Raw genomic sequence first — 24,246 nt, forward strand, 5'->3', positions numbered from 1 at the left:
GATTTCAAGGCCAGCCTGGTCTACAGAGTGAGTTCCAGGACAGCCAAGGTTACACAGACCTTGTCTCAAAAAACAAAAGTACATTTGGGACATACGGAAAAATATCTTAGGTTTCTATAATCTGTTTTCAAGATACACAAAGCAAATAGTTTATTTTGTCAGAGCCTTAGTGAACAATGAGGCACTGTGGAGGGACAGTTCACACACACACACACACACACACACACACGTAAACTGATGACAACTCCACTCCATGAAATGGTTAAAGGGAACGCTTTTATTGTAGATCTAGACAGAGAACTGTCATGGCATCTGGAAGAGTCCAGAGCAGAGGAAGAGATAAACCGAACACACCAGCAGACTACAAATGGCCAAATGGCCACAGATATCTCTGAGAAAAGGGAAAATGGCAGCAGATAGATAATCTTAAGAGAAGCAAGAACAGAGCAGAGGGAGAGAAAAAACATAAAAGAATAGCAGGGTTATAAATAATGAGGAGCTGGGGGAATAGAAGCCTATGGGCAGGAGGGAGGTTGGGGTACCTGAGGAGGTGAGAAGGGCCAGGATGCTAGCATGGACTTTGAAGCATGTAACCGGTACTTACGATACAAGGGAGCCTGAGTGGCAGAATGCATGTACTGTAATATACTGATGGGCACCACAGTAACCAAATGTCTCATTTGGATAGAGAGGAATTGGCTTTACAAGTTCCTGAGGAACGCTGGCTTTCATATAACTGCCAGAAATCCTCCTATAGTCCAAATTGAGCTAATTTCTGGATATTTAAACTGCCTTTTGGAGTTTAAGAAGTTGAGGTTTCCTTTGAACATGAAAATTTGGGGATAGTTTGTTTTGTTTTGAGAAAGTGTCTCACTGTGTCCCTGGCTAACCTGGAACTCTCTGGATAGACTAGGCTAGCCTCAAACAAAGTTTTGCCTGCCTCTGCTGGGATTGAAGGCATGTAACACAATGCCCAGCAGTACATTTAGATTTTGTTTGAAAAAAATAATTCCCAGGTTTGGTAAATATATTCATATTCTTCCCCCACCCCATTCTCTTTTCTTCTCCCCCTCCCCTCCCCTCCCCCTCCCCTCCCCTCCCCTCCCCCTCCCCTCCCCTCCCCCTCCCCCTCCCCCTCCCCTCCCCCTCCCCCTCCATCTGCATCTCCCTTGCCTTCCTCTTCTCCTCCTTCCCCATCTCTCTTTTCTATCTCTCCAATGCTGGACATCAAATCCAGAATGGCATACATGCCAAGCAATATATTACTGCCAAGCTACATCTTTGGGGGGGAGGGATTCGAGACAGGGTTTCTCTGTGTAGCCCTTGGCTGTCCTGGAACTCACTCTGTAGACCAGGCTGGCCTTGAACTCTGAAATCTGCCTGCCTCTGCCTCCCAAGTGCTGGGATTAAAGGCGTGCGCCACCACTGCCCAGCTAGCTACATCTTTAATAAGTCCATTTTATAGTTTTTGAAATATTCTTAGGTTATCTCCTTCGTGTGCAAAAATCAAAAGGAGCAACAGTAAGACATAAGTTTCATGTGTTAAAAAGGACATATTAAAATATATTTGTGTGTTTGTGTATGTGGTGTTGGTTGTTTTTCAAATGGCTATTGTGGCTTATGCTGAATTTTAGGTTTTGTTTTGTCGTCGTTCCCAAGTAACTACAATTTAACATGATTTGGCTGTTGTATGACAAAAGTTTTCCTAGGAAGACTCAACACACACACACACACACACATCTACTGATACCACCACAGTCCAACTCTGTAAACCAATGAGATTTATTGGGCTACTTACAAGAGCAGAAATGACTCTAAGACAGCTACATCACCAAAGCTCACCCAAGTATGGTTGACAGCTCACAAAACCTGGGAACCTGAAACACACTGCACAGCCTGCAGCAGCTCTGCAGGTTGGAAAGTGTCCTTTCCAGATGCCTCAGCTGGTCTAAACCTCCAGGCAGCTTGGATGGTTTCTGTTTCTGTTCCTTCCAGGCAGCTGGTGTGGTATTAGAGTCTTCTTCGCAGCTTGTCTCCTCTGAATATCTGTTGCTTTTTTACTTACTCTGGCAGGGAAGGACTTATTGAATCTGGTCAATTCCAGGGACTTCCTGAAGCTGTTTTGAGTTGCTTACCTTCCTGTTTACAAAACTTCCCTACAAGATGGAATGTTTCACTATTGGAGGAAATTATTAGACGATAGTTACATAGACACTTTATTCTGAAAATTAGGTGAATTAGTTTTAACCTAGTGAGTTCTAAAATTAAGGGGCTGGAGAGATGACACCGTGGTTAAGTGAACTGGCTACCCTCCCAAAGAGCCAGAATTCAATTTCTAACACCCACAAAGCAGTATAAACCAACAAGGTAACATACAAATATATCACTCCAGTTCTGGAAGCTCTGATGTTCTCTTCTGGCCTCTGAGAGCACCAAGGTGCTATGGTGTACATACATACATGCAGACAAAATACCCATACATATATTTTTAAAAGTAAAATTTGACCTGTCATTTGTTTCAAAGATTGAAATTATTATGAGTCACAATAAAATACCTTGGTTAGCACTCTATTTTCTAGTAGGGAATGTTGTTGAGAGGCTGGATTCACTCACTCTGCAAGGATTCACCTCACAAAAGGAAATAGCCCAGGCCAAGGTTAGAATAAAGCCCATTAGATAAGTGAATTAAGCCGATGAGATATATGCATGGAGAATTCTTAAGACAATCAAAGCACAGAATACGGTAAAAATAATTTCACTTGGTCCCTACAGCACAACTTCCTCACTAACCACTGATTTCTCTCAGACTGCTTTCTAGCGTATGAAAAGAAAAGGACATTTTTCACCTCATAAAGTGTTAAAAAGATGGGATGAAATGATGTGTTTGAACCCAAAACTCCACTTCCAACAAAGCAAAACAGAGTGTGGCCATGGTCAGCATGCTGCTAAGTTTGCCTGATTTTCAAGTTCTATCTCAAAAAGCCTTATTTTTTTGTTTTTTGAGACAGAATTTCTCTGTAGTCCAGGCTGTCCTGGAATTTGCCCTGTAAAACAGGCTGGCCTGAAACTCAAGCAATCAAACTGCTAGTTAAGGCATATTAAAATATAAAGGTTGCATGTGTGTGTGTTTCATTCATAAATCCAGGGCTCTTGGGCGAGTGCACCCACTGAGAGCACAGAGCGGACATTAAATATTTTCCACTCGACAGGCAACTATCGGATGGTAAAGGACAACTTCAGTTATGCTCTGAGTGTCTGACTGAATAGCAATTCTCAATCCCTTTTTTTTTTTTTTTTTTTTTGGTTTTTTCGAGACAGGGTTTCTCTGTGTAGCTCTGGCTGTCCTGGAACTCACTCTGTAGACCAGGCTGGCCTCGAACTCAGAAATCCGCCTGCCTCTGCCCCCCACGTGCTGGGATTAAAGGCGTGCGCCACCACCACCCGGCCAGTGTTACAGTCTTAAATATTAAGAACTCTCATTTGCCTTTCTGCTGGGTGCCTGCTCCTTGTTGTTGAAATGGGCAAGTTCATGAAACCTGGGAAAGTGGTGCTGGTCATGGCTGGATGCTACTCCAGACGCAAAGAACACTGATGATGGCACCACAGACTGCCCTTACAGCCATGCCCTGGTGGCTGGAATTGACTGCTATCCCCTAAAAGTGACAGCTGCCATGGGCAAGAAGAAAATCGCCAAGTGATCCAACATCAAATTCTTTGTTAAAGTTTATAACTACAACCACCTCATGCCGACAAAGTACTCCGTGGATATCCCCTTGGACAAAACTATTAACGCTGGGCGGTGGTGACGCAGGCCTTTAATCCCAGCACTTGGGAGGCAGAGGCAGGCGGATTTCTGAGTTCGAGGCCAGCCTGGTCTACAGAGTGAGTTCCAGGACAGCCAAGGCTATACAGAGAAACCCTGTCTCGAAAAACCAAAAAAAAAAAAAAAAAAAAAAACTATTAACAAGGATGTGTTCAGAGACCCAGCTTTGAAACAAAAGGCCAGGCGGGAGGCCAAGGTCAAGTTTGAGAAGTGATACAAGACAGGGAAGAACAAATGTTTTTTCCAGAACCTTTGCTTTTTAGGTATTTTGTTTTCAACATTAAAAACAAACAAACAAACAAACTCTTTTGCGGTGGCTACACACAACTTTAATTGCAGCATTCAAGAGACAGAGTCAGGTAGATTTCTGAGTTCAAGTCCAGCCTTGTCTACAAAGCAAGTTCCAGGACAGCCAGGGCTGCACAGTGAAACCTTGTCTTAAAAACAAACAAACAAACAAACAAACAGCAACAACAAGTAGCTTTAGTTTACATGGATTACATATAATTTGTTAATCTATCATTTTGGAAATGATAAATTAGAAAATATCTGTTGATTTAAAATACTAGAGCTGGAGAGATGGCCCAGCAGTAAAAAGTACTTGTTGCTCTGACAAAGGACATGGGTTTGTCTCCAGCACACACATGCTGACTTACAGCCACCCATAACTCTAGTTTCAAGAGGTCCGACTCTCCCTTCTGACTTCCATGAGCACCAGACATGCTAGTGGTGCACAGACATACATGTAGGTAAAACGCTCATATATGATAAATAAAATACATCTTTAAAATTTTTAAATAATAATAAATATTTAGAACATTATTATAAATAATGCTGATTTTAAAAAGTATACTAAGCCCAGCTTTGGGAGGCAGAAATAGGAAGAACTCTGTGAATTGGAGCAAGCCTGGGAAGCATCCTATCTCAAAAAAGAACAAAAAAAATCTAACCATTATGTATCTTTAAAAAAAAAAAATGAGAAAAATCTCAGAGTTTTTGTTTGTTTGCTATTTTCTGCAGGTTTTTTTTTTTTTTTTTTTTTTTTTTTTTTTTTTTTTTTTTTTTTTTTTTTTTTTTTTTTTAGCACAGGGCTTCTCAGTGTAGCCCTGACTATCCTAAACTCACTCTGGAACTGGTCTCAATCGCAGAGATCCACCTGCCTCTGGCTCCCCAGTGCTCGCTGGGATTGAAGGCGGATACCACCACTGCCTGGCAGGTTTTGATTCTTGCAAATCTCTTCAGTGTCTGACTAAATAAGACAGCCGAGTTCTCATATCCTCTTCTGTTTGCTGAGTTCTTGTATTCACTTCTGGTTTTACTCCCTGCAGTTAACAGTGGCTTCTGGAACTGCATTGCACTGCATTGCATGCCAGTGAAAGTGAGAGAAACAGTAACTTCTTAGAGTTGTCATAGTTATAATTCTGTCTTACAGGTCTCCTGTCATTCTCAGAACTGTTACACTGGAATGCTGTGTCTTTTTTCTTTCCTTTTAAGATTTAAGAAGCTCCTTGTGTGCTGTTCTAGAAGAATCTCTAAGATTCATTGCTAAGCGAAAAGAAGGCGTAGAACCCTGCATATTTCAGCCCTAGAATCATTTTTTTTAAATCAAGGAGGGAGGCAGATGGTGGTGGCACAGGCCTTTAATCACAGCACTGCAGAGGCAGGCTGATCACAGAGTTTGTAACCAGCCTGGTCTACAGAGTGAGTTCCAGGACAGCTGAAAACTACACAGAGAAACCCTGCCTCAAAGACAGAAAACCCAAAAAACAAACTACAACAACAACAAAAATCAGGGGAGTATTTGGGCATGGTGACACATGCCTTCAATTCCAGCACTCAGGAGGCAAAGGCAGGTGAATCTTTCTAAGTTTGAGACCTGCCTGATCTACCTAGTGAGTTCCAGGACAGTTAGGGCTACGTAAAGAAAACCTGTCTCAAAAAAAAAAAAAATCAGAAACAAAACCAGAAAGGAAGAAAGAAAGAAAGAAAGAAAGAAAGAAAGAAAGAAAGAAAGAAAGAAAGAAAGAAAGAAAGGAAGAAAGAAAGAAAGAAAGCCCACCCCAAAATGGTAAATAAATATGACTCTATTGCATGTACTTGTAACATTATTGTAAAAGTATATTAAAAGAAAAAGCAAAAACTAGAAACTGGAAAGATGGCTTCGCTGTGAAGAGCACTGGCTTCCCTCCTCCAGAGGACCAGAATTTGATTCTTAGCACCCACATGTTTGCTCACAACCACCTAAAACTCCAGCCCCAAGGGGTCCAACAGCCTCTCTTGACCTCTGAGGGTACCAGGAACACACATGGTACACAGACACACATGCATGTAGAGCATCAAAAACAAAATAAATTAATCAAAAAATTTAAGAAAGTTAAAAAACAAAAAGCTAGTAACAAGTACCCCTAGATCAGACAATGGAAAAAAAAAATACAGTTACTTCTTTCCTTGTTTTTGTTTGCCTTTGAACAGTTTACCTTATAAAAGGATTAACTGATTTAAAAAATAAACACTCATGAGGACACAAACATACACACATATACACATACATTCATACATATACACACATGCACACATATGCACACACATATACACATGCACATGTATATGCACACACACACACACACACACACACACACACACACAGGTCTTGCAGCTGTTCAATAAAAATCAGATAGGTCCTTTCTATACTAAGATAAAAATCACTATTTTAAAAGCCGTTTTAACCATCAGAAAAGTATAAGACAAATGAACATGTTTTATTATTATTAAACTGTCTTAGGGTTAAACACACAAAATGTAAAGCTCCTTATGCTTGAATCACTTTTGATATTTTTATTGAAATGATGATAATTGTAGAGCTAATCAAACATGAATCTTAGAACATGTCTAATACAACTAGGCAGTAGAGAGGCAAGCGACCCAGTCAATCAACTGAAGAATTACAGAGTTCATAGAGTCAAATCAGCATAAACTTTTAAAGAAAGTTTTTTTTTAATCTTAGCCACTGGCTTGAAACTGGTTTTGTTGCTTATCAATAAACTTCAGACTCTCAGAGCTTTAAACCAGCATCATTTCTTCCTCTGGGTCTGTGGGGTGTGGTGCTCTGCTGGGTTGGGCTAGAATCAGATGGGCTTCATTCCAGGCTCCTGATTAGGTTCAAGTGTACTCCACAAATTTCCTCATTCTCCTTGGACCAGTGGCTACTTGGGACTTGTTTTTTCTCATGAAGGGTCATAGGAGTTCAAAACATGAAGCGGAAACATGAGATGCCCCTCTAGATCTTGACCTGACATGTTTGTCATTCTGGTCCTTGTATCTTTGACCAAAACAAGTTACGAGGCCAAACACATCTTTATTTGGGAGGATCAGGGTAGGGGTTTCTGCCTCCTCCAACTAGGAGATTATGTGATAAAGACAAGAAGCAGAATTCTACTACAGAAAGGTCATGAAGCACTTGTGATTCCATCTACAGCATCTTACAAAAGCTAAGCTGTCTCTAACACAATGATACCACTGGGTATCCGCATCTCACAAAAATAAACCCTGTCTATAAATATTCTGCTGAAAGGGATGATGGGAGTGGGGTTAATTGTGGTCTCCTGAGATTGGTAAAAATAGAAATAATGTTACAAATAAGCCCCATATTGAATGAACATGTATATATTTGGCCTTTAAAGTAGTATTTAAAGGAGAAAGGCACAAAGACGGTAGCGACGGTAGCAGCAATTTGTCCTGACTCCAGGCTACATCAGCTTGTTAAGTGTGATGCCCAATGTGCCTTTCCCAGAACATGTCTAGTCATCATGGGACATGGAAAGATACACTAGAAGGTTTGGTTCTGGTTTTCTCGGGTGCTGGGCTAGAACTCAGGTCCTCCTACTTGCTAAGCAACTAAGTTGCTATCCCAACTGAGATGCATCCTCACCCCAACCAGTAGGATTTTCGCTGTAGTAGACCATAATACTGAAAGCTAAGCACACGGCAAAGCTAGCATCCTAGGCACCTAGCCCTCAACGTGATGGCAGAAGAGACCCCTATTGTACACAATATTGTACAGAATATTCTTTAAGGCATTTAAAACCACACTTGTCTTTGACAACTTAAATTCACCTACTGATAAATTCCATCACAGAACAGGGCACATGAGGCTGGTAGTTGCCAACCTCAATAGCTGTTTAAAATAAGTCTAGAGGTCATCAATTATATATTAAAAGACATGATGAGGGACTGGAGAGATGATTCAGCAGTTAAGAGCACTTGCTGCTATACCAAAGGATCCAAGTTTGGTTTCTAACACCCACGTCAGGCAGCTCACAACTGCCTGAAACTGGAGCTAGCCCGGGTTTAAAGCCCTTTTCTGCCCTCCTCCAGGGCCCACACACAGTACACATACATTTATTAAAAAAATGAATCTTAAAAACAGACAAATAAGGAAGCCATGTGACCCAAAATCAGAAGAAAACAAATCAATAACAGTAGATGCTCCAGAGGGAAGTTAAATTAACATACAAGGACATTAAAAAGCTATTAGAAATAAGCTAACACAATCTAAAAAAAAAGATGAACAAATAAATGGAAAGATAAAGAATTTCAACTGAGAGGTGAATCTGGAAGGAAAGAAGGGAGAGAGGAAGGGAGGTTAACAAAAGTTAAAAAGGTAACTCCGGACCTAGAGAGATGGCTCCACCCACCAGTAAGAGCAAAAATGGCAAAAAAGCAAACATTCCCATGGTTTGTCATGGATATTGGCAGAACTCTGATTAAGTTGGCTGACTTTGAACCAAAGCATATCAGGGCAGAAGAGGAAGAGGAGGAAGTGAAGAACCCGAAGAGCATAAGGAAGTATTTGACTTCTAATACTGCTTACAGGAAAATTGGGACCCAAGATATCCATCCAGCACTGAAAAACCTGATGCTGTGTGGCCACAAAGGGAACCTGCAGGTCATCTGCTCTCCTACCTGTGCCATGCCCATGTTCATTCAGGTGGGCATCCACAAGAACTTCTCCAGTCCCTGCACCATCTCTCGTTCCATGGGAGGTGGGGCTTTCAAATTTGAGAACTTCAGAATGATTGCAAATCTGAAGCTGCATAAACTGGATGAACTGGACTGTTTGATTCCGAGTCTGCTTTAGTTGACTCCGTTGGCTGAAGTAACAAACCAAATGTTACTATTTTGAAAACCCCATAAATCCTGAGTTATATTTAAAAAAGAAAAGTTGTATTGCCTGAATAGCCCATCCCCTCTGTTGCTCGTTAATATAGATAGAATCAGTGTCAGCACTCTAGCAGTATACCTTAAGGGTAACTACAGAAGAGTTACAGGCACCAGTCTTGGAATGGGCCATTGCTAGGCCTGTGTTTCAGGCTGACGGGGAGACTGCTAAAGAAGTTCTAGGAATGGCAGATATGCTGTACACATTTGGTCCAAAGGACAGCTGAAAGCTCTGGTTTTTGGAACATGATGGTTACCTGAGAACGCTCTGTTGGAACCATTCACAACGATTGATGAGCAGTAGAGGAAACAGCCCCCTGTGAGAACAGAGAACTGACAGGCACTGCCAGAGAAGGTGACATCTCTTTAAGTCTCTATGGTGGATGAACCTGCTGTATTTGTAATTTCATTTCATTTCATAATTAGTCTAGAAGATTTTTACCCTCACCTCTGTGGGTCTTTTTTTTTTTTTTTTTTCATGACATCTCATGATTTCCTGATGGTTTAAAATGAAACCACTAATCTGGTATGTTGTACTGTGAACACACTGTTTAACCTTTTTTCAATACCTTCTGTTTTATTGTCTTACCACAAAAAGGTCCTTTCCCCATTTCTGTCCCTTAATGATCTTCCTCTTTTATATCAATGTGCTTTCCTTATTGTAATTGCTCACCAACTCAACACAAAATTAAACACCTAATCTAAAATTCTAAAAGTGTGTCAGAGGAAGAAGACTTTAAAGGAAGGGACTAATGAATTTAATGAAAGTGACATACTTTGAACATTACATATAATTTTGCCTTTGTTTTCTTAACCATCATAACTATAATGCTTCATTGGATTTACTTTATACTGAGTTATAATAAGTTGAAATGGTTTATGATGAAATGTTCTCATTCAATGTATGCCATACGAATAGCAGCAACTCTCTGTAAGAAGTTTGGAGGGGCTCACAGTGGATTTAGGGAAAATCATGGGTAGAGGTGTCAGGTAGAAATAATGATCTGTTTTGTAAATGTTTGTGCCTGGGAATCACGTAACAAGACAGCTTACATAATAATGTTAAAGGTTTGTTTTTTACTTTCAGTTTTAGTGTTTAAAGTGAGATCTGTACCTTATTTCATTTCTAAATCTTAAATATAATTTATGATACACATATATATGAATAGTTCCTTGTGAAAGCTTTTTGCTAAGATGGACGGGTAGGGACCCGTCAAATGAGGATCTTGTACACACATTGAAACACATGTGATCTAATGTGCTTTCAGATCATTACCTTCTCGAGAGATTTTTTGAACGACAGTACAGTGCCAGGATATAGCTCAGTGGTAGAGTGTGGCCTGCCTGGTTATTTGCTAGGTTCAACCCCCCAGGACCAAATGAAACAAAACAAACAAACAAACAAACAAACAAACAAAACCCTCTAAGGACTTGCTACCTTTAAACTATATTTCTTAAAGAGAAAGAGCCTTCCTAAAAGTATGCGCCTGCACTCCCAACTCAAACCAGAATCTATCAATGCCATGCCTCAGATTCTCTACTTCATATATTTTAATATAGACAAAACCAAACCAAAACAACCAATACATTTTTTACTAAAGATGGGTAGTATTTCAAAATAAAGTTACTATTATATTTCTTTTAAGAGTATTATTTGTACGTTTAGAGAATTCTAGAATGTTACATGCAAGGAGTACTAATGAATTCTGGATGCCATAGTCTATGTCTCTGATTCTAGCCTCCAGATACTCAGGCAGGGAGCTCTCTTGAGCCCAGGAGTTGGCGGTAAGCTGGGCAACATTGTGAGGCTCTGTATCTTAAAAATAAAAATGTAGGTGGGTGTGGTGGTTCATATTTTTAATCCCAGCACCCAGGAGGCAGAGGCAGGAGGATCTCTGTGAGCTCAAGACCAGCCTGGTCTACACAGCAAGTACCAGGACAGCCAGGACTACCTACAGAGACCTTGTCTTCTCAGAAACAAAACAAAAGCAAAGAGAGAAAAGTATAATTGGGTAATTGATCTTTAGAACTACAAAATTATTTTGCTGTTGTATAGATACAAATATAAATACACACAGAGAGAGAGACAGAGAGACACAGAGAGAGAGACAGAGAGAGAGAGAGAGAGAGAGAGAGAGAGTCTTACTGTGTATTCCCAGCACCCCAGATGCAGCTCAACAAAAGTTGTTTGTCTTTGAAAAATCTTCTGACGGCTGGGCACAGTGGCACACACAAAGACAGGCAGATCTCTGAGTTCAAGGGCAGTCTTCTCTATAGAATGAGTTTCAGGACAGCCAGGGCTATGCAGCGAAACCCCTAAGACAAATGTCTTGAAGGAAAAGAAGGAAGGAAGGAAGAGAGAGAGAGAGAGAGAGAGAAAGCAAGCTATGAGAGATCGCCTTTTTTAATCCAACCCCTCCAAACTATATTTAGGTTGTTTATGGTATTTGACTTTTATAGACAATGACTTATTACCACCTTTTTTACATTAATATTTGACAACAGCTACTGTCAGTGCCTCCCTGATAGTCCCCTGGTGCCCACTGCTCCCTTAAACACTTTTGACTTCAAGCACCTGTGACTCTGCCTTAGGCTTTCTCATGGAGAGGAAAAAGCCTGGTTCACACTCGGGCAAGGCACAAACTCTGCAATGAAGTATAGCCAGTGATGCATAGGGATCCACAGCAGATGACTGGCCCAGCTTCCTCTTTTTCCTGAGGCAAATTTTATCTGCTATCCCCAAGTAGGATTGTGCTCCAGTTTCCCAAAGTAGGAATGTGCTAATTAACTTTCCACCCTGTACTGTCTTCTTCTTCCCCTTCCCTCTTTGTGACTCTGGAGTCTGTCTGAATGAGCCATTTGTGCTCAACTCCAGCTTAGGGCCTACCACAGGAAGAACCAAATTTAAATTCTTGCATTTGCTTCCTAGGTCACTCAGTAATCACTAGAGTAGAATTTCCATTTCAAAAATGCTTTAAAGCAGTCACTCCAAAATTGATGTAAAGAATGCCTACTTAGCAAGACCCATTTAAAGTTTTTAATTTTTAATATACATACAGTTTTCTTTGTTTCTTTTGAAAAGAGTTTATTTCTTTGTTTTTAAGGCAGGCTGTCACTATGTAGTACTGGCTGTTCTGGGTCTTGCCATGTAGATCAGGCTGCCCTCAAACTCACAGAGCTCATTCTGTCTCTGCCTCCTGAGAGCTGAGGATTAAAGATATATATCACCTCCAGCTATTTTTTATTTCCAATTATGTTTATGTCCATGTCTGGGGTGGGGATGTGCCTGTGAGTACAGATACCTTTGGGGAAATCACTGAATCCCCTGGAGCTGTAGAATGTGCTTCCTAACTTATGGATACTGGGAACCAGACTTGCTGGGTCCTCTGCAAGTGCAGTAAGCATTTCTAAACCGCTGAGCCATCTCTCCAGTGCCTATTTATTTATTTATAATTTTATTTTGAAGTACTAAGAATTGGTCCTAGGGACTGGTACATGGTAGACAAATATACTACCCCTGAGCTATTCGAATCCCATGTTGATTAGTTTTATGTCCAAAAAAAAAAAAATCTCCAAGCTGGGCTTTTAATCCCAAAACAGGGAGGCAGAGACAGGCAGATCTCCATGAGTTCGAGTCCAGTTGAGTCTACAAATCAAGTCCAGAACAGCCAGGACTAATACACAGAGAAACCCTGGCTCAAAAAGCCAAAAAAAAAAAAAAGAAAGAAAAAAAGAAAAGAAAGAAAGAAAGAAAGAAAGAAAGAAAAGCAGGCTGAGCAAGCCATAGGGAGCAAGCCAGTAGCAGCATCCTTCCACAGGCTCTGCATCACCTCCTGCCTCCAAAGTCCTGCCCTGCCCCACATGAGTTCCTGTTCTGACTTCGTCAGTGATAAATTAGGATGCGAAGTTTCTGTTTTTGTTTTGTCTTGTTTGGATTTTGGTCCTGATGGGGTCACTGAGGCATAAAGACATTTGTCAGCAAACCTGAAGAGCTGAGTTTGTGTTCTGGAGTCCACAGTGTGAAGGAAGAGAATTGACTCCAGGGGGTTGTCCTCGGTCCTTCACATAGGCAATGAGTTCAGCACAAAGACACAAAATAAATAAGTAAATAATATACAAATTCTTTTAAAAGGTCTCATGTAGACCAGGCTGGTCTTGAAGTTGTAGTGACATTTTCTTTGCCCTCTGGCTGCTTGGATTACATGTATGTATCACTATGCCTGACTTTCAAAGCATTCCCTTTCATGTCTTAAAAATCCTGTTTTAATTCACCCAGACCTAGTATAGGCCTATAAGCTCAGTACTTGGGAGGTGAGGCAGAAGAATCTTGAGTTCAGGACCACTCTGAGCTGAATACTGAATGATATAGCTCTAAAAGAAACACACACACACACACACACACACACACACACACACACACAAAGATAGGGGATATAGGGGATAAATTCACACATTCCAGGAGTAACAAGGAAAACAGGAAATTTATTTAAAATTTTTCATTTATTTTTGCTGTATGTGTATGTTTTACCTGTATGTATGTATATAAACCACATGCATGCTTAAGGTCAGATGAGTGCATTGGATCAGCTGGAACTGAAGTTACAGAGAGCTGTGAGCTCTATGTGGGTACCACGAAATGAACCCAGGTACTCCTCAAGGGCTATAAGCACTTTTAATCCCTAAGCCATCTCTTCAGCCCAGGAATTTTACTTTAAAAGCAGATACTTCACATAAATTACTAATTAAAATATAACAAGATGTGAGGAACATTGTGTGAGAGAGTGTGTGCGTGAGTGTGTGTGTGTGTGTGTGTGTGTGTGTAGCTAGTGATTGAACTCAGTGTCTCTATAAATGCTCAGCAAGCACTCTAGCTGCAGACTACATCTCCACCCCCTTATTTTAGAAGGCTAGAGATTCAGAAACGTTAATCATCTTTCCAAATTCTACTATTAACAAATCGCATGGCATGACTAAAATTAGCATTCACTCTCTTCTGGTTCTTCCGTCTACAGAAGCCATCTCCCCCTATTCTGTTCTACTCTTAATCAAACAACAAACTACCAATTCAAGTGAGCGCTACTGTCTTGTTCTAGGAGTGAGTTACAAAAGAATGGGGTTCTCAGCCTTTAAGACTTAAATTTTGGGCCCGGCAGTGGTGGCGCAAGCCTTTAATCCCAGCACTTGGGAGGCAGAGGCAGTTCCAGGACAGCCAGAACTACACAGAGAAACCCTGTCTCGAAAAACAAAAAAACAAAAAAAGACTTAAATTTTGGGAAGCTAGAGAGATGGCATAATGGTTGAGAGCACTGATTGTTCTTCCAGAGGACCAAGACTCAGCACCAACATGGTGCTGAGCTCACACCTGTCTGTAACTCTAACCCCAGGGGAGCTAACACCCTCACACAAACATGTGTACAGGCAAAACACCAGTGCACACAAAATAAAAATAAATACAAAGGAATTTTTTTTTTTTTTTTTTTTTTTGGTTGTTCGAGACAGAGTTTCTCTGTGTAGTCCTGGTTGTCCTGGAACTCACTCTGTAGACCAGGCTGGCCTCGAACTCAGAAATCCGCCTGCCTCTGCCTCCCAAGTGCTGGGATTGCAGGCATAAATATATTTTTTAAAGTCTTGAATTTTGTTTCACAAAAATGAACAACCAATGCTGCAACCCCATATGCAGCAGGAATTCCTAGGAAACCTACATAGAGTAGGTGCGCTCAGTACAAGGCAGTTTCAGAGTAAATAAACGAACCAGCTTGAACTTCCTAGTCTCCTAGATTTCCCACTATGCTGTGTGGTATACTGATCACACAGCACTTCATTCCCTGCCTTCCTTCCTCCAAGATCATGAGCTCCAGGAAATTAGAAACCATGTTTAGACATCATTAACCTTTGTGTCCCTAAATCTAACATAATTCCTACTATATACCTGTAGTTGTCTGGGAAGTTGAATTGAATCTGGATGACTTTGGGGACTTGCTTCAAGATAAGAGACTAGCATTTCTTTGTGACTGCAATAGAGGAAGTAAGCTGAGGGCAGTGGTGTGGAGGAAGTGTCTACATGGAGCAGCTGGTCAACCCAATGTTGACATGAACACCTTCGAGCTGGAAAGGAATCCTTTCCAATCCAGAACTCTAACTGGAGATTATAGGCAATTAGAGAATTGAGGAAGGGCAGTCCCAGCCATTATTAAAACTAGAGCAGTAAAGGGATCACTGGAGAAGCAGGTGTCATTACGCAACAACACTGTGGACTCTGTATGTAGCCAGTCTAGAGAAACCAGACTGCACATGTCCCCTCAGCAGGCCTGCTGGAGTGCATTGCAGCCAGGGTTGACTTGACATGTCGTCATGTGTGACCCTAAGTATTTAGGCAAGGCCCAAGAAGACAACCAGAGTGCTGAGCATCCAATGATTGCCATCTGCTCCAACTCCTGTTTCCAAGTTCCCCACTAAACCGTGTCTCTCTTTATTGACTGAGACGCTGCATTCTCTAGTTTACTGGAATAAATCAGTATAGGACTCAAAGGAGGGGATAACCGAGCCACTGACTGTTACACTGTTTTCTAGGCTCAAAGCTCAAGTCTGAAAGGCTAAGACGAGATTTATAGATGCTGCTGCCAGTTAGACCAAGTTCCTAGTGTAAGAAAACCTCAGATTTGGGTTGCAATCTAGTGTGGACATTTGAGGGTACAAGAAAAGACCTTGTCATAAGTATCAACCTTAAAGGAAACAAGCAGGCCTCTATTATACACTGCATCACAGGGCAGACTGATTCCACTGGAGAGTTGACCACAAACTTCCAAGCTTCTCCAACCCTGCAAAGGCCCTTCTAGACTAAGAACAAGCGAAAACAAACCCGAACAGCAGCACAGTTTTGTGTCTGAAGAACTGGGAGGAGAATTTTCTGGATACTGTTGTGTTTAAACAAACTCTTTACTTGGGCGATTTAAAATTCTGTTCTTGCATAAAACCCAACAGTTAACTTTATAAAAAGAGCTTTTACACACAATCATTGACTTGATTCTTAGACTAACCTTGCATGGTCTATTCTATTCCAGTTAACAGGTAAGGAGTTATATGTCCAGAGAAGCCTGTGTTATTGAGTGGAAAGATCCAAGGTTGGGACTGGACTCCAGGTTGATCTTCTGGTACCATATAAACATTATCTGCAAATATCTTTACTGTTATTTCCTCTAACATGTTGAAGATACATCCTTAGCACTATTACCTTTCTCATAACTCAAGCCAGCATATAATGTGCCTAATCACAAGCCAGGTATTAGTTTAGGTCATATCTATATCTATATCTATACCTATACCTATGCCTATACCTATACCTATACCTATACCTATATTTATCCATATCTATCTAGTTATAGTTATATATAGTTATAGTTATAGATAGCTATAGATCAGTAGAGAATAATTGTACTCTCTATGTGCAGCAGGCAGACATACTAACAGCTGATCACATCACCTTGGTAGCTAAGGATTAGATACAGTGTTTCAAGAATGAAAATCATCTTAAACTGGTTTTGGCGCTGTGCTCAGGTAGTCCCAACTACTCAGGGAGCTGAGACTGGAGGATCACTTGAACCTAGGAGTTTGAGACTAGCCTAAGCAGCGCGAAAGACTCTGTTGAAAAAGAAGAGAAAAGGGAAGAAACAAAAAAAAAAAAAAGAAAAGAAAAGAAAAGAAAGAAGGAAGAGCAAGGACAGGAGGAAGGAGGGAGAAAGGAAGCAATTGTATACGTGGTAAGTAATAGTCTCCCAGAGGTAATTAAGTCACAGTAGCCATGTGACTCTCAGACAGTCTATTTTGTGTGCAGAGTGTGTGTATGCACGTGTATGTGTGTGGGTGTATTTGTATGAAGGTCAGAAGACAACCTTGAGTGTTCTTCCTCAGGTGCCTTTTATCTTTTGCTTAAGAAAGGGTCTTATTGACCTGAAACTTCACCAAGTAGGCACCTGGCCAGCAAACTCCTGGGACCCACTGGTCTCTCTCTACCTTCTTACCATTGCTAGGATTACAAAAGCCCACCACTGCCCAGCTTTTAAAACCTGGGTTCTGGACATCTGAACTCGGGTCCTCTGCTTCCAAGGCAAGCACTTTAATAACTGAGCCAACTTTCCTAAATGAAGGGTGGCTTCGGTGTGACCATTGTACTCCAGAAATGGATATAAGTACTATATACTTTCTGGTGTAGCTCCTTGGGCCATAAAAATCCACATCAGAAACCCTTCATTCACTATCAAAGAATTGCTGAGCTTATGTTATATGGTGACCTCTGTTCTAGGGGCTGGAGTCAACATAAAACTAGAAAATCCCTCCTCTGAAGGAGCCTAGGAGAAGGAAACAGGCAGTAAACGATTAGAGGCTGATAACGACTTCTTAAGCAGGTTTCATACCACATAAAAGAACAATTCTGAAAGTACTTTATTTGGGATCAAAGAAGAGAACAATCCACCATACCAAAGAATTTTAAAAACAGGTAAAATAAGTCTTGGCCAGGCTTGGTATTGCACACCTTTAATTCCAGCACTTGGGGGCAGAGAGGCAGGTGGATTTCTGTGAGGTCCAGACCAGCCTGGTCTACAGAGTGAGTTGCAGGTCAGCTACTGCTACACAGAGAATCCCTGTCTCAGAAGGAAGAAAGGAAGGGAGGGAGGGAGGGAGGGAGGGAGGAAGGGAGGAAGGAAGGGAAAAAAAAGAACAGAACAACAACAACCAGAAGAAGTCTTGGAAGGCACTTATGGCAAGTTTTCAAGTTGTCAGAGACTCAAATCCCTTCTAACTTTCCATTCCACCATCCTTGCTGGATGGAGGCTTTAGTCCTCATGCTCCCTGATGGTTGCCAAGCTCCAGAAATCACATCATCCTCCTCATGACCTTTAAAAGGTGATACAAGTATGACAGCAGTATGCTGATGATCCCCAAACTCTAGAGACTGGAGCGGGAGGAATTCGGGATTAAAAGCAGCTTCCCTACATTGTGAAACGTCTCAATAGAATAAAATTAAATGAAACCAAACACGTGCAAGAAAAGACAACATCAATTCCACTTACCTGGCCCCGCCTAAATATCAGGTAATGTGGAAATGAGGTTTTTGTCAGGTGTAGGGGAGATTATTTGGTTTCTTTTCAAGGTTGGGCAGCTATGAGCCCAGCTAAAAGGTCACATTCTGTTCTCCAAGTTGGAGAAAAACTGGTGATTAGAAATTGTGAGGATCCAATGGAAAACCAAGGAAAGTGTCTATAAAGGAGCTATTATTACACCGTGAGTTCTACGGGTGCAGCGCAATACCCTCAGGCTAGTGGCCATCGTGTTGCTGGCAAGCTTAGGTCTACTGGGAGACTGGGATTAAGGGTTTCCGAATCAAGGTGAGAGGTGTTTGGTTGCCTCAAGAGACTATGACTTTGGATGAGGAACTACACCAACAGGATGTGGCCCTGCAGGGAGAAAGGCAAGAGAATAAATATCCTGACTTCCCTTCTTGCCTGCCTCTGCTCTCCGAAATATACCTCCTTTTATCTTAACAGGAACTGAAAGGTACTAAAGCCTTGGACTTGATGACTTAGACATCATGAATTTTGATAGCTAGAGCCGCAGACTGGCTAGAACCTAGAGTTCTCTGCTTCTTAGCCTTGGCTTCGAGTCAGAGCTACTCACCTGGTGTTCTGAAGGCTCACTTTAAATGTGCTAAGAGAAACCCAGCTGTCCAAAGTTGTTCCTCGTTATTAGGAACACAGTGCTCCTGAATGTTTCCAAAGATAGTCCAGAACCCACACAGGATACCTGGTCCATAACTGCAGCCCTGAGCCTGAGTCTGCAGGTGAGGAGCTTGTACTCGGGGGTGAAGAGAAGCCACCTACCACAGCATTATAGAAACAGCCATTGCTAGGACTAAGACAGTGGAAATACCTTCAGCTCTGAACAGCCTGAAGCTCAAATCCTAAGTCACTCCCAGGGCAATCTTGGGAAACTGAGCACTTAGTAACCCCAGTATCTCTATCATAAATGAGACCTATAAATAACACTTATTCACAAGGCTGTGCGGTGTAGAAAAGGCTTTTCACTAAGGTCTTTCTCTTTATACCCTGAGGTGTTTATTATTGTGAAGTCACTAGACTTAGGGACACCAGACCTTTGACACTCAGAAGTACCCTACTCCTCCCATATCACTTTTTACACTAGATAAACCCAGTTTTAGATTGTGGGTAAAGAAGCCAGCCTTCTGATCAAAGAGTTGTAGATCAGGGGAGTTTTTATGGGAATGTGTGAGGTTACTCAAGGAAGTTAAAGGAGTGGACCTGACAGCATAGTGCAGAGGTTGTGGGCAGAGAGGCTGCTAGCAGGCTATGTGCGATCCAGACAACTGTGTCTGGAGTGAGCATCTCGGAATGACTGTTCCGTTAGAACAGGGCAAACTGAGGTACAAACAGGCAGACACTGTGACTGGAGACAGAAGGAGAGGAGAGCAGGAATGAAGAGTAGTAGATGCACACATCTTATAAAAGTCTAACCATCAATCAGAAAGTTTACCTTCTACTGTAGAACAAGATCGTCTGTGTCTGAGGCTGTCATAGAATAATAATAAGCAATCTTTGAATGTTGAAAAAGTGTCAAGAACTGTAATAATACATTTTATACTTTCTTTTTCTTTTCTTTCTTTCTTTTTTTTTAGGAGGGGGTGAATTTTGTTTTTCCAGAACTACCACCTTCAGCATGGAGCTCAGGGAGTTCCCCAGTTCGGACTTGGGTTTCTTCAGCATCTTTACTTTTCTGACAAAGACATCATGAAAAGGTTCTATGGGCCGACAAACCTTTTCTATGTCTTTCCCAGTGCTGTCTGCACAGGACGTCTCGCGTATCTGATTGTTGCTTTTTTAAGTGAAACCAACACAGAAGGATGGAGGAAATAACAATAGGTTGTCTTGACATCCACATGATCTGCCACTTGCCATGGAACATATTTTGTCCTAGGTTAAGATCCATGCCATGGGAAGTAGTCAGACAGTTTTTGCTGTCAACATCCCCAGTAACTTGCTTGAATTTTCTAACTGCAACTTGATCATTCTGTATATCAGCAAGGCTCACTTCAAATGCATCAGATACAACTTTTGCTCCTTCCATCCTTGTGACTAGTGTTATTCCAATGTTTCTAATATTGAAGATAGCCTGAGTTGTCACATCATATCAGTCTTTCTTGGAAAAGATTAACCACTTTTTTCTTAGCTCCCTTATTGGCCACCTTTCATCAGGAACTACCATGGTGCTGCTGAGAAAGCCAAAAGGGTGAGATATCTTTTTCTTACTAATTTACAAATTATATTAATTAATAATTATAAGATTGGGCCAGAGAGATGGCTCAGCAGGTAAGAATGAGTATTATCAAGTCTGCATACAGTGAAAGGAGACAACCGCCCTCTGACCTACACACACACACACACACACACACACACACACACACACACACACACAAATAAATACAATATATATTAACTTTGTCTATTGCATCCTGTGTAGCGGGTTGGTCTGATGCTGCTTGTATTCAGATGCTAAATTCTGTACCCCAAGATCTGGTTGCTCGGAGATGAGGAGATCCTCATGTATAAGCCTCTTGTTGTATAAACATAAACCCCAAGTTATGCACGATTGGTTAGTAAAGATGCCTACAACCTGTAGCTGAGCAGAAGAGTGGTAGGTGGGGCTTCAGTTCCCAGGCTTGGGGTCCGAGGCAGAGAGCACAAGGGAGAGAAAGGAGAAAGAAGGAAGAAGGCACCATGGGGTAGGTGGGTTGTGAGCATGTGGCTGTGAGGGCTGGCCAGTTGGAGTAGGAGTGGCCCAGGAAGAATATGACAACTAATATCTCAGGGTTATTGGCAGAGAAGTAGACAAAATGGCATAGACGGTTGATATCTGCTCAGCTCTAGTGCTTTAAGGCTTATTATAAATATAAAAGTTTTGTGTCTTTCATTTGGAAATTGAATGATGTAAGGTGTGGTAGAAACGCCCAACTCATATTTACTGTGACAATGCTGTGCTTTTCTACATTCATTTGTTTTGTTTTATATTGCAGTTTAACATGAAGTTTTTCACTCTTATGTAAAGCCAAGCTTCGGGACTTTTCCTTTGTTTTTGTCTTTTGAGTTCTGCCCTTTAACAAGGCCTGCTTCATCCCAAGATTGGCTATTATTTCATCTACTGGTTGGATTTTGAAGAAGAGAAAGGATGTAAGTTGACCCAGAGGAGGGAAGGGGTTGGGCTTTCAAGGCAGACTGGATGACCAGGCTGTACAGTTAGAAGCAGAAGGAAGTCCAGAGAAATTTGATAATGTGAGTCTATGAAAGGCAGACAGGGCCGGCTGGGCAGTGGTTGTGCACGCCTTTAATCTCTGCACTTGGGAGGCAGAGACAGGCAGATTTCTGCGTTCAAGGCCAGCCTGGTCTACAGAGCGAGTTCCAGGATAGCCAGGGCTACACAGAGAAACCCTGTCTCGGAAAAAAAAAAAAAAAAAAAAAAAAAAAAAAAAAAAAAAAAAAAGACAGACAGGAAGAAAGAAGATAGGGCTTGGGGTCTTGAGAGTGGGGCCATAGAGCTGGGTATTGGTTTGTCCAACAGAAAATACAGGTTCATTGCAGCTGGTCTCATAAGAGAATCACATTTGGGAAATGAAGACCACATAAGGATAGGTTTGCTAGGAACTGCACAAATGCAGGGACCCAAAAGAGGTAGGGTGCTGCAATCCAGGCCCAGGTGATGACACATTCAATTGGCACAATTGGCTAGAGAAGTGGAAAAGAGGAGGCAGAGCCAAGAAATAAATGTTCCTGTAAGAAAATCACAGAATTACTGCAACAAGAACAAATCCAGACTTTACAACCTTTTGCACTAAGAGGCTCATAAAAGAAAGAGGCTAAAGAAGTCGTTAGCAAAAGGATGTGAGGCTTCTGTTTCAGTGGCAGCAGCAGGAAGGTTTGTGAGGACAGACTGATTTCAAGAAAGATGCAATGAGAATGAGGAAACCTAAGCATAGCGTCTAATGCTCTGATTTCAAGGTGATGCCCACAATCTGACCCTGAGTCAAGAGGAGAGCAACTCTCTGGACAGAAGAAAGAAACTTGAGATTGAACTGAAACCCCCTGAGGGGCCATGATGCTTCTCCCCCAGTGCATGACTCTAAGCCAAGGCCACTATTGGAAGGGAGAAAAGGCAGCTTTCTTTCTCCTTAGGAATGCTTGAGAATGGACCAATTAATGAAGACAGAGCCTTAAAAGGCATAATTCTGGTAAATGACAACCTCCTTGTCCAAGTTAGTGCTGGGGGTGAGACCTTGTAACTGAAGTTGCCAAAACAAACACAGAAACTCAGTTGAATTTGAATTTTATATAAACAATGAAAAAGCTTGGGATCGGTCAGCAGCGTGCTATGTGAATGGAAACTGCTGCCCTGGGCAACTTCTTGTAGTGGCCTCTAGTCACTTGAAGCCAGGATCCATGTTCACATGTTCTCTCTCTCTCTGATATAATAAAATAATAATAATAATAATAATAATAATAATAATAATAATAATTTTAGCATTTTCAAGATAGGATTTCTCTGTGTAGCCCTGGCTGTCCTGGAATTCACTCTGTAGCATAAGCTGACCTTGAACTCAGACACCTGTTTGCCTCTGCATTCGGAGTGCTGGGATTAAAGATATGTGCCACCACTGTCCAGTTTATTATTATTATTATTATTATTATTATTATTATTATTAGTGTGTGTGCCTATGTGCTCAAGAAGGTTAAAGGCATCAGATATGTGGAGCAATCATGAGCTACCCAATGTCGGTGCTTGGTATTAAACTTGGGTTCCCTGAAAGAACAGTACCAGCTTGTAATCACTGAACATCTCTTAAGCCCCAGACCAGGGTTCTTCTCTGCCATAAAAGGAAATTTCAAGATAGGCCAGGTACAGTTAAAGTTTACAGAGCAGAGATTTCTAAATATCTACTTAAGCATAGAGAGTATTAGAAACAGGGAGAAAAGCATCATAAGGTTGGATGTGGGCTTCTCAAAGACAGCCATGACTATCTTAGCATTACTCGCACACACACAAGTTTGGTGGCTTTCAAGTTACGTAGGAAAGAGGAAAGAAACGTTCTTCTCTTTTCCCCATTTTGTAACAGTGGATTGTGGGATGACTTTAGGAGTGCCTTAGTCAGGATTTCAATCTGATAAGAAAAAGCATTGTGAGAGTGTTGAGACATGTTTTTTCCTGTAGTGGGATTTCCTGTGAGACTCCTAGAAAATGACAGTTCTACAGCCAGGGAAAGAGATGAGGGATGGTTAGGTCTCCATTGCTACTTCAAATTATCATTAAAAGCAGTGCTACATAAAAAGAATATCATCCCTGTATAGGCGAAGTTTGCAGAAAATGTTGATTGTGGTCGAGTTCTTTTTAAAAATAAATAGTATTTAAAAAATAGTATTTATTTGTGTATGTGCACATACACATGTATTCCCATGCATGTTATGCATTATTTCAGATCCCGTGAAGCTGGAGTTACAAGTAGTTGTGAGCTGTCTGATGGGATTCTGAGAGCTGTACTCTGCAAAGAGCAGGAAGTACTCTTACCTGCTGAGCTACCTCACCATGCTGGTGATTCTTGGTGAGAGGCTCCAAGTAAACTCGAGAGGGTAAGGGCTCTTTTCTCTTCTCACATCCCTTAATGTACATATAACCCACATCTACTATTGGGATGCAATCCCAGTACTCAGGAGGCAGAGACAAAGAGGATCTTTGTTAATTCAAGAAATTCACAATGAATTTCAGGCCAGCAAGGGCCACTAGCAAGTTCTTGTTAAAAAAGAAAGAAAGAAAGAAAGAAAGAAAGAAAGAAAGAAAGAAAGAAACAAACAAACAAACAACCCTCCCACACACAGAGAAAAACAAAAGATCAAAAAGTTCTAAGGGACCAAAGAGTTATTTTGCCCCCTATATGGGAGATTCTTGAAATCTCTCAAAGTATTGTAGTTGTACTAGAATTTGTGTTCGATAGCTCAGAGGTGAAAACAGAAGGAAATGTCAACTTCCCAAGGAATAGAAGCTGCCAATAAAGTAAGAAGAAATATCATATAAAAGAGTTAATCAACTTGTTTTGTTTTTCCAGACACAGTCTCACCAAGTCCTTATTGGCCAGGCTAGCCTCAAACTCAGAG

At 41.3% G+C, this 24,246-nt stretch overlaps 3 pseudogenes; 2 read left to right on the forward strand and 1 right to left on the reverse strand.

Annotated features, from left to right (window-relative positions):
• Positions 1–3,517: 3,517 nt before the first annotated feature.
• On the forward strand, positions 3,518–5,412 carry LOC117711113 (large ribosomal subunit protein eL27 pseudogene; annotated as a pseudogene).
• A 3,119-nt stretch (positions 5,413–8,531) lies between these two features.
• LOC117711327 (pantothenate kinase 1 pseudogene) lies at positions 8,532–9,179 on the forward strand (annotated as a pseudogene).
• A 10,544-nt stretch (positions 9,180–19,723) lies between these two features.
• LOC117711407 (small ribosomal subunit protein eS1 pseudogene) lies at positions 19,724–23,764 on the reverse strand (annotated as a pseudogene).
• Positions 23,765–24,246: the final 482 nt, after the last annotated feature.

Source organism: Arvicanthis niloticus, chromosome 1, assembly GCF_011762505.2.
Source record: "Arvicanthis niloticus isolate mArvNil1 chromosome 1, mArvNil1.pat.X, whole genome shotgun sequence".
Taxonomy (NCBI): Eukaryota; Metazoa; Chordata; class Mammalia; order Rodentia; family Muridae; genus Arvicanthis; species Arvicanthis niloticus.